This window comes from Entelurus aequoreus, linkage group LG11, assembly GCF_033978785.1.
Source record: "Entelurus aequoreus isolate RoL-2023_Sb linkage group LG11, RoL_Eaeq_v1.1, whole genome shotgun sequence".
Lineage (NCBI taxonomy): Eukaryota > Metazoa > Chordata > Actinopteri > Syngnathiformes > Syngnathidae > Entelurus > Entelurus aequoreus.
This window is the reverse complement of record NC_084741.1, coordinates 20,063,490-20,075,989: the sequence shown is the minus strand read 5'-3', so window position 1 is coordinate 20,075,989 and position 12,500 is coordinate 20,063,490. Positions and strand designations below refer to the sequence as shown.

Here is a 12,500-nt window from a genome sequence, read left to right as displayed (position 1 = left end):
TATTTAAACGGGAATAGCAGATCCATTCTATGTGTCATACTTGATCATTTCGCGATATTGCCATATTTTTGCTGAAAGGATTTAGTAGAGAAAATCGACGATAAAGTTCGCAACTTTTGCTCGCTGATAAAAAAAAGCCTTGCCTGTACCGGAAGTAGCGTGACGTCACAGGAGCTAGTATTCCTCACATTCCCCGTTGTTTACAATGGAGCGAGAGAGATTCGGACCGAGAAAGTGACGATTACCCCATTAATTTGAGCGAGGATGAAAGATTCGTAGATGAGGAACGTTACAGTGAAGGACTTGAGAGGCAGTGATGGACGTATCTTTTTTCGCTCTGACCGTAACTTAGGTACAAGCTGGCTCATTGGATTCCACACTCTCTCCTTTTTCTATTGTGGATCACAGATTTGTATTTTAAACCATCTCAGATACTATATCCTCTTGAAAATGAGAGTCGAGAACGCGAAATGGACATTCACAGTGACTGAACATGTAAATACACGATTAATAATATTCAGCTTTGCGAAGCTAAAAAAATAGAAGCTAACCTAGCTACGTAGCCAACATGATAGCATCATAGACAGAAGATCAATAATACTATTAAACCATGAACATGTAAATACACGATTAATAATATTCAGCTTGGCGAAGCTAAAAACACAGAAGCTAACCTAGCTACGTAGCCAACGTGATAGCATCAGTCTCAAATGCAGATAGAAACTAAATTAAAAAAAAACCTGACTGGATGGATAGACAGAAGATCAATAATACTATTAAACCATGAACATGTAAATACACGATTAATAATATTCAGCTTGGCGAAGCTAAAAAAACAGAAGCTAACTTAGATGCGGCGGCGGGCGTTGTACGCTTTTGACGACACCCCGGCCGCCATCAGAGTCGGCAAGAAACATATATTTCCCTAAAGTTACGTACGTGACATGCACATATCGACACGCACGTTCGGGCAAGCGATCAAATGTTTGGAAGCCAAAGCTGTACTCACCGTAGTGCGTCTGCTATCCTGCTCAAAACACAACACAACCTCCTGGTGTTGGTGTTGGTGTTGCTGTAGTCCGCCGCTCCACCGATCGCACCTACAACTTTCTTATTTGCAGTCTCCATTGTCCATTAAACAAATTGCAAAAGATTCACCAACACAGATGTCCAGAATACTGTGGAATTTTGTCGAAGAAAACAGAGGTATTTGAATTGGGTCCAAACACTTCCCTTGACCTTGTGACGTCACGCGCATACGTCATCATACCGCAACGTTTTCAAGCGGAAGTTTCCTGGGAAGTTTAAAATTACACTTTATAAGTTAACCCGGCCGTATTGGCATGTGTTGCGATGTTAAGATTTCATCATTAATATATAAACTATCAGACTGCGTTGTCGGTAGTAGTGGGTTTCAGTAGGCCTTTAAGGCAACACTTGCCTTGACCTTAAAAAGTTAAAATTCGAGGCCTTTATTATTAATTAAAATGTATATTCCAATACATATATATATATATATATATGTATATATATGTATTGGGATTTTTTTTCCACATCTCACAGCAATAGCTTACTGTCAACTTTGCTGCTCTTAAACCATTCTATACTAGTATTAATTTTTGTCACACTTTGGCCTTTGAGCCGGACAACTTTGGCAAACTTGATGTCATCCCGTCTGCGCGTGTTGTAAAATATCAACCGGAGTGAGTGTTGGCATTGAAATATGAATTATTGATTATAGTGAGTTATAGTTTTCAGTGTGTGTGTGTTGACTGGCTAATAAATGCTCTCACTCCAATCAAGCTGATTAGAAATTACACAAACAGTTTCCAACCCTTTTGGTGAAATGAAAGTGCACTATCTCCACTTTTATTTGGCCCTCCCAAAGCCATGTTTTTCGGGGGGGGGGACTACTTTACTTCCACACACATGCATGGTGGTGGTGGTGGTGCACCCCCGGAAATGCATGCATGGAGAGAGAGAGAGAGAGAGAGAGAGAGAGAGAGAGAGACAGAGAGAGAGAGAGAGAGAGAGGGAGAGAGAGAGAGAGAGAGAGAGAGAGAGAGAGAGAGAGGCGGGGGGCGATGAGTCAATACAACTAATAATTTAATGGGGACACGGAGGGAGAGCCGGAGCGAGAGGGGGAAAGACCGAGAGGCGGATAGCGAGGGACAGGAGCTCCGAGCCCGTGCAGCAGGACACTACCTCCGCCTCCTCTTCCACTTCCAGGCGGCAGCGGCGGCAGCAGCGCGGCCAGTCCGCCTATGTGCACCCGGCGGCAGAGCGTCGTTCATCCTCGACACCGGAAAGTAAAAAGCTCACTTTTTGACCTCCTCCTCTTTCTGCTTCTTCTTCTTCGATGTGGCCAACCTGCTAACCGGGCTTCTCACCCGACAACAGCAGGCACGCTCGCTCGCTCGCCTACGTGTGCTCGCCGAGGTGTAGCTCGTTCCCCAAGCCGGGTTTGAAGCGCCGTGTCGCCGGTGTTACATTCGGTCTCCCTGCCGGTGGCTAGCGGCCGGGGTGCCTGGCTGCCTCTCACCGGCCATGTTTGTGTTTTTGTTCAACTAAAGTCGCCGCTAGCCGCTCCTGCTTGTTGTTCTTCGGTTTGTTTTGTTAGCTAAATGTCGCCGGATTCCTCCACCCGTCGGCCGGTGTAAGCTAGCGGAGAGCAGACACTCACCCGCGCCGGAGAGACGTTCGCAGATGTCCGCGGGTCTGCGGTCCCACCGCACGCCAACTCCTCAATAAGGAAAGTAGCTATTGGCTGTCATAAAAGTCTCCCCAAGTCGCTAAAAAACAAATTTGCATAATTTGCCATGTCCTGTGTTATTAAGATTATAGTTCAGACGATGTTTGTATCAGCATTTGCAATAAAAGTAATTGTTTATTAGTTTATTTTTAGTGAAGGAAGCTAATGTGAGTTGTGGTTGTGGGTTGCCCCGTCGTAAAACTCTGCCCCTAGCGTTGGGGTAGGGAAGTACACGCCACATACTTAATGGCCTACTGAAATTATTTTTTTAAATTTAAACGGGGATAGCAGATCCATTCTATGTGTCATACTTGATCATTTCGCGATATCGCCATATTTTTGCTGAAAGGATTTAGTAGAGAACATCGACGATAAAGTTCGCAACTTTTGGTCGCTGATAAAAAAAAGCCTTGCCTGTACCGGAAGTAGCGTGACGTCGCAGGTTGAAGGGCTCCTCACATTTCCCCATTGTTTACACCAGCAGCGAGAGCGATTCGGACAGAGAAAGCGACGATTACCCCATTAATTTGAGCCAGGATGAAAGATTTGTGGATGAGGAACGTGAGAGTGAAGGACTAGAGTGCAGTGCAGGACGTATCTTTTTTCGCTCTGACCGTAACTTAGGTAAAAGGGCTCATTGGATTCCACACTTTCTCCTTTTTCTATTGTGGATCACGGATTTGTATTTTAAACCACCTCGGATACTATATCCTCTTGAAAATGAGAGTCGAGAACGCGAAATGGACATTCACAGTGACTTTTATCTCCACGACAATACATCGGCGAAGCACTTTAGCTACGGAGCTAACGTGATAGCATCGGGCTTAACTGCAGATAGAAACAAAAGAAATAAGCCCCTGATTGGAAGGATAGACAGAAAATCAACAATACTATTAAACCATGGACCTGTAACTACACGGTTAATGCTTTCCAGGCTGGCGAAGCTTAACAATGCTGTTGCTAACAACGCCATTGAAGCTAACTTAGCTACGGGACCTCACAGAGCTATGCTAAAAACATTAGCTATCCACCTACGCCAGCCAGCCCTCATCTGCTCATCAACACCCGTGCTCTACTGCGTTCCAGCGATCGACGGCGCGACGAAGGACTTCACCCGATCATCGATGCGGTCGGCGGCTAGCGTCGGATAGCGCGTCTGCTATCCAAGTCAAAGTCCTCCTGGTTGTGTTGCTGCAGCCAGCCGCTAATACACCGATCCCATCTACAGCTTTCTTCTTTGGAGTCTTCATTGTTCATTAAACAAATTGCAAAAGATTCACCAACACAGATGTCCAGAATACTGTGGAATTTTGCGATGAAAACAGAGCTTTTTGTATTGGATACAATGGTGTCCGAATTCTTCCGTTTCAACCATTGACGTCACACGCATACGTCATCATACATAGACGTTTTCAACCGGAAGTTTCGCGGGAAATTTAAAATTGCACTTTATAAGTTAACCCAGCCGTATTGGCATGTGTTGCAATGTTAAGAATTTATCATTGATATATAAACTATCAGACTGCTTGGTCTGTAGTAGTGGGTTTCAGTAGGCCTTTAACCAGGGCAAAGTGCTATGAAATGATACATCCAACTTAGTGTTGTCCCCATACGAATATTTTGGTACCGGTACCAAAATTATTTCAATACTTTTCTGTACTTGCCACCTCAGCCTTGGCTGTGTACTAGGGGTGTGGGGAAAAAATTGATTCGATTTTGAATCGCGATTCTCACGTTGTGCGATTCAGAATCGATTCTCATTTTTAAAAAATCTATTTTTAAATTTTTTTTATTTATCAACATTTTTTTTTTTTTTTTTTTTTTTTTTAAATTAATCAATCCAACAAAACAATACACAGCAATACCATAACAATGCAATCCAATTCCAAAACCAAACCCGACCCAGCAACACTCAGAACTGCAATAAACAGAACAATTGAGAGGAGACACAAACACGACACAGAACAAACCAAAAGTAGTGAAACAAAAATTAATATTATCAACAACAGTAGCAATATTAGTTACAATTTCAACATAGCAGTGATTAAAAATCCCTCATTGACATTATCATTAGACATTTATAAAAAAATAAAAATGAACAATAGTGTCACAGTGGCTTACACTTTCATCGCATCTCATAAGCTTGACAACACACTGTGTCCAATATTTTCACAAAGATAAAATAAGTCATATTTTTGGTTAATTTAATAGTTCAAACAAATGTACATTAGTGCAATCAGTTGATAAAACATTGTCCTTTACAATTATAAAAGCTTTTTACAAAAACCTACTACTCTGCTTGCATGTCAGCAGACTGGGGTAGATCCTGCTGAAATCCTATGTATTGAATGAATAGAGAATCGTTTTGAATCGGGAAAAAATCGTTTTTGAATCGAGAATATTGTTGAATTGAAAAAAAAAAATCGATTTTGAATCGAATCGTGACCCCAAGAATCGATATTGAATCGAATCGTGGGACACCCAAAGATTCACAGCCCTACTGTGTACGCTTCCGGTTGTGTATTGGTTTCCTGTTTGGCTTATTTTACACAAGTCCAACTTTGCTTGCAAGCAGTTGTGTGGTTTCTCAGTAAAAAGTCAGAGAATTAAAAAAAAAAAAAAGCTTGTTCAAGTACAGTGGAAACTCTGAAGTATTGTTGTCCCGAAACCAATATTTTGATACTTTTCTGTACTTTTCTAAAAAAAATTGCATTATTGGCGTTATTTTCATAAAAAATGTTACGGTACATTAAACATATGTTTCTTATTGCAAGTTTGTGCTTAAATAAAATAGTGAACATACAAGACAACTTGTCTTTTATTAGTAAGTAAGCAAACAAAAGCTGCTAATTTAGCTGCTGACGTATGCAGTAACATAGTGTGTCATTTATCATTCTATTATTTTGTCAAAATGATTAAGTAGAAAATCAAAAAAGTGGTAGAAAATGAAGTATTAATCTACTTGTTCATTTACTGTTAATATCTGCTTACTTTCTCTTTTAACATGTTCTATCTACACTTCTGTTAAAATGTAATAATCACTTATTCTTCTGTTGTTTGATACTTTACATTAGTTTTGGATGATACCACACATTTGGGTATCAATCCGATACCAAGTAGTAACAGGATCATACATTGGTCATATTCAAAGTCCTCATGTGTCCAGGGACATATTTCCTGACTTTATAAACATAATATACTTTTTTTTTAAACGAAAGAAGATGTTGTGATGCCAAACAATATCGACATAATCATAGTAGTATCGACTAGATACACTACTGTACTTGGTATCATTACAGTGGATGTTAGGTGTAGGTCCACCAATGGCCTTTGTTTACATTTTGACGCCGGCGAGCTATGGTGTGTAGTGAAGCATGTTTAGCTATTCCTGGTCCTGCAGGGATGATACTTGTAAGAAACTTACTTTATTTGTCGCCATAAAGACGAGGATTAGTGATTTAGAAGTAGCTACAACACTGCCAACTGGGGCTGGACTTTAGCCGCTAGCTAGCTAGCCATGTCTTAAAGCACCTCTTCCTGAGGGTGTTTCAGTGTTATAACTTCACCTTTATTATTAGTTTTAAAGCCAAAATGCGTGCGTTCTCCCTTTTCTGTCTACACACTGTGTCTGTTTGTGAGTACTCCGTGATTGCACGCTGCCGAACATGCTCGTCTACTCGTAAACCAGAAATGACACAACGTGACAATGTGGGCAGGAGGCGGACCGGTACTTTTTAGAGGCGGTATAGTACCGAATATGATTCATTAGTATCGCGGTACTAAACTAATACCGGTATACCGTACAACCCTAATCTGACTTCGCCAAAGCATAATCCGGATTTAAGATCAATATGTGCTTTCACGTCAGAGTTTTGAGTAACACAAGAAAAAGTAGCTATTTTTTTCTTAGTATCTTTGAACATCTGCACTTTTTTTTTTTTTTTAGAATTTTGCCTATCGTTCACAATCCTTATGAGAAACAATAACATGTTTTTTTTTCTATTGTAATTTGTAATAATCGTCTCGTTCTAGCAATGTTACTAATCCTTTTTGCCTCACAGTGCATCCAAGAACCGCCAACAATACCTCATATTCGTTCCGTAACGTGTATAATAACCAATAACAAATAACCAAGCGAGATTGTTATCGTAGGAGCGAACACTGAGGAACTCTTTTTTTTTTAGTGTAGTAACACATTGCCTTGCTCATAGAGGACCCGTTTACACTGCACACCAAATCTGGTATATTTTGCCCTGAAGTGACCACAGATAGGATTTTTGTTGCCAGTCTAAACGCTCCAAGGTGCTTCAAATCTAAAGTTTTCGCATCAGATTCAGACCACATCAGAAGGTAGTCCGAATTCGATTTTAATCTGATCTTTCCAAATGTGACTTCAGTCTTAACGGAAATGCGACTTTGATGCAACTTTTTCGTCAGCTTTTCATTCGTGTGCGTGGGAAAAGACGCAGCTCCTTGTTGGGATGAAGTGGATACTTCATCACAACATTCGGTTTCAGTGAAATTAGTCTTTTTTCATCACTAGTCAATAGTGCGCAAACAATAGGCTACATGTAATATATATTTAGGTTCCGAAGATATAGCGATTGTTACAGGACCGGAATTACGTATTTGCTTACATGTTACGTACATTGCGTAATCTTTTTACATAACTGAGTTGAAAAATAAAGCTGACGTAGATCCACGCTGATGTCCGTATTGCCCCTACAGCCATAAAAAGATTTGAACCCTCCCAAATATATTACACTATACATATCTATTCATACATTATATTATCTAATTTATTTTCACATAATAAAACACTTATTTTTAAGGTGTGGCGACTTTTGTTTTGTTTTGTTGTAGTAGTAGTAGCGACTTCCTTGTTCATTTACAGAATCCAGTCACATTCCTTTGTTTTCACTTTATCGAACTGCACATCCAAGTGACGTCAAGGCCACTTTGGGGCCACATTTGGGCCTCTGCATGTTTACACTGGAGTCTGATAAAGATCACATTTTACTTGTAGTGTAAGCAGTTTGCTGGTAAAAAAAGAGATTTTGAAAAAATCTGATTTGGGCTGCTGTGTAAACGTAGTCAGAGACACAGTCTCATACTGCTACGGCATTAGCAAGAGGTAAAGCTTTTTGAGTTTGTAATGCACAACACAATGCAATAGGACACCAATCTGTACCGATTGAAATACATGAACAATCATATAACAGTGCCTGTAAAGTATTAGCCCATATTTCATGTTTTGTTTGTACACAGCGAGCTCGACAGTGTATGTAGTTGTAAGCATGATGTGCTGCATTTATCATGATCAACATTATAGTGACTTACTCAAACTGGCCGGGGATGTTTCCAGTTGATTTTGGGTACAGTATGGTGGAAAAAGTATTCTACTACTGCGTGGTTTGTTAGCGCAAACAGTCCGTCCTTCGTTATGATGGAGTTTCATTGAACATTGACCTCCTTGCCAGATACAAGAAGCCTTTCCATCCATAATAACATTGTGTGCCACTCATAGCAGCAGAAGCACTCAATTTCTGTTGGCATAGCTTGGCAATCTCCACATTTACACCACCAAGTCTGCTCCCTCTCTTCGTGCTCGCTCATCTTCTATAACCAGCAGTTTTTTCTCCGTATATTCAGGTTAAAAAAGATAAGTTTGTGCATCCTCATTTGTCCAAAAATAGTCGTCTTCGTCATCTATTATGAAGTCTGCATCGATTAACGAACCCACACGTTTGTTGACAGAAGTAGCAAGTGCGTTTCTATGAGCACTGAAATCGATGTGCCCAAGAAAGAAGTTCCAGTAATGCTTAAAATTATTAAAATATGGTAAATACATACATATTACACATTGTTATGAATGTGCCTGTAATACATTATTTATGTATGTATATATGTATGTATGTATGTATGTGTATATATACGGTACATATATAATGTGTGTATGTATATGTATGTGTGTGTGTGTTTGCATATATACATATGTGTGTGTATATGTATATATATATATATCCCCTACAGGGGGGGGGGGGGGCACCCACATATGCGGTCCTCTCCAAGGTTTCTCATAGTCATTCACATTGACGTCCCACTGGGGTGAGTTTTCCTTGCCCGTATGTGGGCTCTGTACCGAGGATGTCGTTGTGGCTTGTACAGCCCTTTGAGACACTTGTGATTTAGGGCTATATAAATAAACATTGATTGATTGATTGATTGATTGATATATATATATATATATATACACTACCGTTCAAAAGTTTGGGGTCACCCAAACAATTTTGTGGAATAGCCTTCATTTCTAAGAACAATAATAGACTGTCTAGTTTCAGATGAAAGTTCTCTTTTTCTGGCCATTTTGAGCGTTTAATTGACCCCACAAATGTGATGCTCCAGAAACTCAATCTGCTCAAAGGAAGGTCAGTTTTGTAGCTTCTGTAACAAGCTCAACTGTTTTCAGATGTGTGAACATGATTGCACAAGGGTTTTCTAATCATCAATTAGCCTTCTGAGCCAATGAGCAAACACATTGCACCATTAGAACACTGGAGTGATAGTTGCTGGAAATGGGCCTCTATACACCTATGTAGATATTGCACCAAAAACCAGACATTTGGAGTTAGAATAGTCATTTACCACATTAGCAATGTATAGAGTGTATTTCTTTAAAGTTAAGACTAGTTTAAAGTTATCTTCATTGAAAAGTACAGTGCTTTTCCTTCAAAAATAAGGACATTTCAATGTGACCCCAAACTTTTGAACGGTAGTGTATATTATATGCATGTACAGATGTGTACTATGTGTGTATAAGTGTATATATGTACGTATATGCATATACTTATGTATGTATGTAAGTATATGTATATACAGTTTGTATGTATATATTTATGTATATTTATATACATACATATATATCTATATGTATGTGTATTTATATATATTTATTATTTATTTATATATATATATATATATATATATATATATATATATATATATATATATATATATATATATATATATATATATATATATATATATATATATATATATATATATATATATATATATATATATATGTGTGTGTGTGTGTATATATATATATATATATATATATATATATATATATATATATATATATATATATATATATATACATATATATATATATATATACATATATATATATATATACTTAAGTTGTGTATTTAAAACATTGATGGAAGGTTTTGAAGTTGTTTTATAGGGCTTTGAAGGCAGCAGAGGTGACTCTCATTAGCTGAAATGTTAGTTGCATCTTGCGAGCGTTTTTTTCATCTTTAGAATCCTAAAAAAAAAAAAAAAGAAGACACGTTTGTTCTTGTCTCTCCTAGTGATTTTGAATGATAGGCACAATTCCAAGTAATGTGCAGTTCCCCTTTAATACTGGCTAAATAGAGCGACGACATCACTAAATTGGCAACACTGCACCTGAGCCTTTTCGACATCCTCGTGCTGCCCGCTGTACACCTGCCAAAAAAAGAGCGCCTAGTCCGAACGCACGAACAAATCATTCTGAACGTTGTTGTATTTTGTTTTCATTGTTTTTTCTGACCACCTTGCTGAAGACAGAAGTCCAATCAGCCGTGTTTCAGGTCGGTTTCTTTAACTCGTCCACTCAAGTCAAAACCTTCCATTGCAGGCTGCTACAACCTTTTTTTTTCATTCAAAAATCCTGACCTGGATCTGATGTTCATCCGGGTCTGGATTCCCATTTGCACAAACCCACCCCCACTTCTCTGCTAATTGCTGGGAATTACTTGGCTCATTGCATGTTATGAATGGAGGAGTTGATGATCTTTCAACGCGGGGGTGGTCAAGTTTGTCCTCTTTGACAGCAGCAGTGTATTAACATGATGCACTGACATGCACCATGACTCCTACAGCTTAATGGCCATGTCTGCACCAACACGGGTTCAAAACCTGTATTTTGCTGTGTGGTATATGTTGGTTGTCTGCAAACAAACTGACTACAAAAAACTTTCCTAAGGAGTAAATGGAATCAGTTATTGTTTTGTAAACTGAAGTATGAGATTCAGGTGTCGTTTTACCACCAATCCTTCTGTATGGTTCTTCTTTTCTCGAATTACCTTGTTGCTTTTGTGCCTGAATGACTTTGTCCAGGCTTCTGATTGGATAAAGTAGTTATAGCAGTCTGGCACACGTCAGAACAATTCAAATAACTATTATATCATCTAACTATTGCTTCCTAGTTATGACACTAATCTGAGTAGGGAAATACATTATACATCGAGTAGTGCATAGGAAAAAGAAAAGTGGTAAAAATAAAAAATAAATCAATATATCGTGGGCCCCTCCCTATAGGCAGATCGCCTGCTGTGCGTAGGCACCCGGGATCTGGTGGGGGCCCTAATTTGCATGAAGAGGCCCATGTAAAATGTCAATGAATGAATGACAGTGTGCTTCGTATGAACTTTATTACAAACATATTTCTAGCCCCTTCCTGCTCAGTCGCTGGTAATAATATACCGTATTTTCCGGACCACCGGATTATAAGGCGCATTGTAGATGAGCGGGTCTAGTCAGGTCTATTTTCATAAAAAAGGCGCACCGGATTATAAAGCACATTAAAGGGGTCATATTATTATTATTTTTTTTGTAAATTGAAAACACTTCCTTGGTGTCTACATAACATGTAATGGTGGTTCTTTGGTCAAAATGTTGCATAGATTATGTTTTACAGATCATCTTTAAGCCGCTTTCTGTGAGCGGTCTTATTTACGTGACTCACCTTCGGCAGCGTATTCTCCTCACCATCTTTGTTGTAGCGGTGTAGCGTGCAAGGACGGGAGTGGAAGGAGTGTCAAAAGATGGAGCTAACTGTTTTTATGATATTCAGACTTTACTTCAATCAATAACGGAGCAGCATCTCCTCATCCGCGGCTCACGAGTACAATAACAACGCCGGGAATGTGCCCCGTGAAAAACTGTCTGTCCGTAACTCTCTAATAACTAAAGTTCCTTGGGTGAATAATGTAAACTCACTACACCGGTATGTTTTAGCGCTTTCTTGGCAAGTTTACTGACAGTGTAAAGTTCTTACTTATATCTATTTTATATTAGAAATGGCAAAAGCGGAGACTACGGTGTCGGCATGGACTACAAAGGCGGACTCGCGCAAATTTTCAGGACTTATGCTGATCCCAAATACAGATCAGCAGGTACTAGAAGGTAAGAAAAGTTGCTTTTGAATAATATTGCGAAAGAAAACGGCAGATAATATGTCTTACCTTATACACACCCCATAATAATACTCGTATGTTGAAGCACAGTACAATCCATCAAGCGGTGCGACTTCATAGCTTACCAAAGTCATATTAAAACATTTTGATGGATTTTTGAGCGCCGGGTGTTATGTTCTATACTTTCAATGGAACATGTCACATTTTGGTGTTGTTTACCGAGTCATATTGCAGTCTACATGAATCTCTTATGTGTGACTGCCATCATATTGCAGTCGACACGTATCTCTTATGTGTGACTGCCATCTACCGGTCACACTTATCATTACACCATGTACCAAATAAAATAGCTTCGAGGTTGGTAAGCACAACCAAAATGATTCCGTACATTAGGCGCACTGTCGAGTTTTGAGAAAATAAAAGGATTTTAAGTGCGCCTTATAGTCCAAAAAATACGGTAATAGCACATTTTCCCTTAAAAACGTCACCCCCTGTGGCAC

General features: G+C 39.2%; 1 protein-coding gene and 1 long non-coding RNA gene across 8 annotated transcripts in view; one reads left to right on the top strand and one right to left on the bottom strand.

Annotated features, from left to right (window-relative positions):
• LOC133659855 (uncharacterized) overlaps nucleotides 1-2,749 on the bottom strand; it is a 61,196-nt gene extending 58,447 nt beyond the window's left edge. For both annotated transcript variants that reach the window (XR_009827727.1, XR_009827728.1), the window contains exon 1: nucleotides 2,684-2,749. This is a non-coding gene — a long non-coding RNA (uncharacterized LOC133659855). The remainder of the gene's footprint in view (nucleotides 1-2,683) is intronic.
• satb1b (SATB homeobox 1b) overlaps nucleotides 1-12,500 on the top strand; it is a 235,211-nt gene that overhangs the window by 58,697 nt on the left and 164,014 nt on the right. For 4 of the 6 annotated variants that reach the window (XM_062062656.1, XM_062062655.1, XM_062062654.1 and 1 more), the window contains exon 1: nucleotides 2,098-2,309. The exons of 1 other annotated variant lie outside the window; for it this stretch is intronic. The gene's annotated coding sequence lies outside the window, so the exon portion shown is untranslated. Of the gene's footprint in view, nucleotides 1-2,097; nucleotides 2,310-12,500 lie in introns of those variants that run through there. One more of the 6 variants, XM_062062653.1, reaches the window with a different exon arrangement.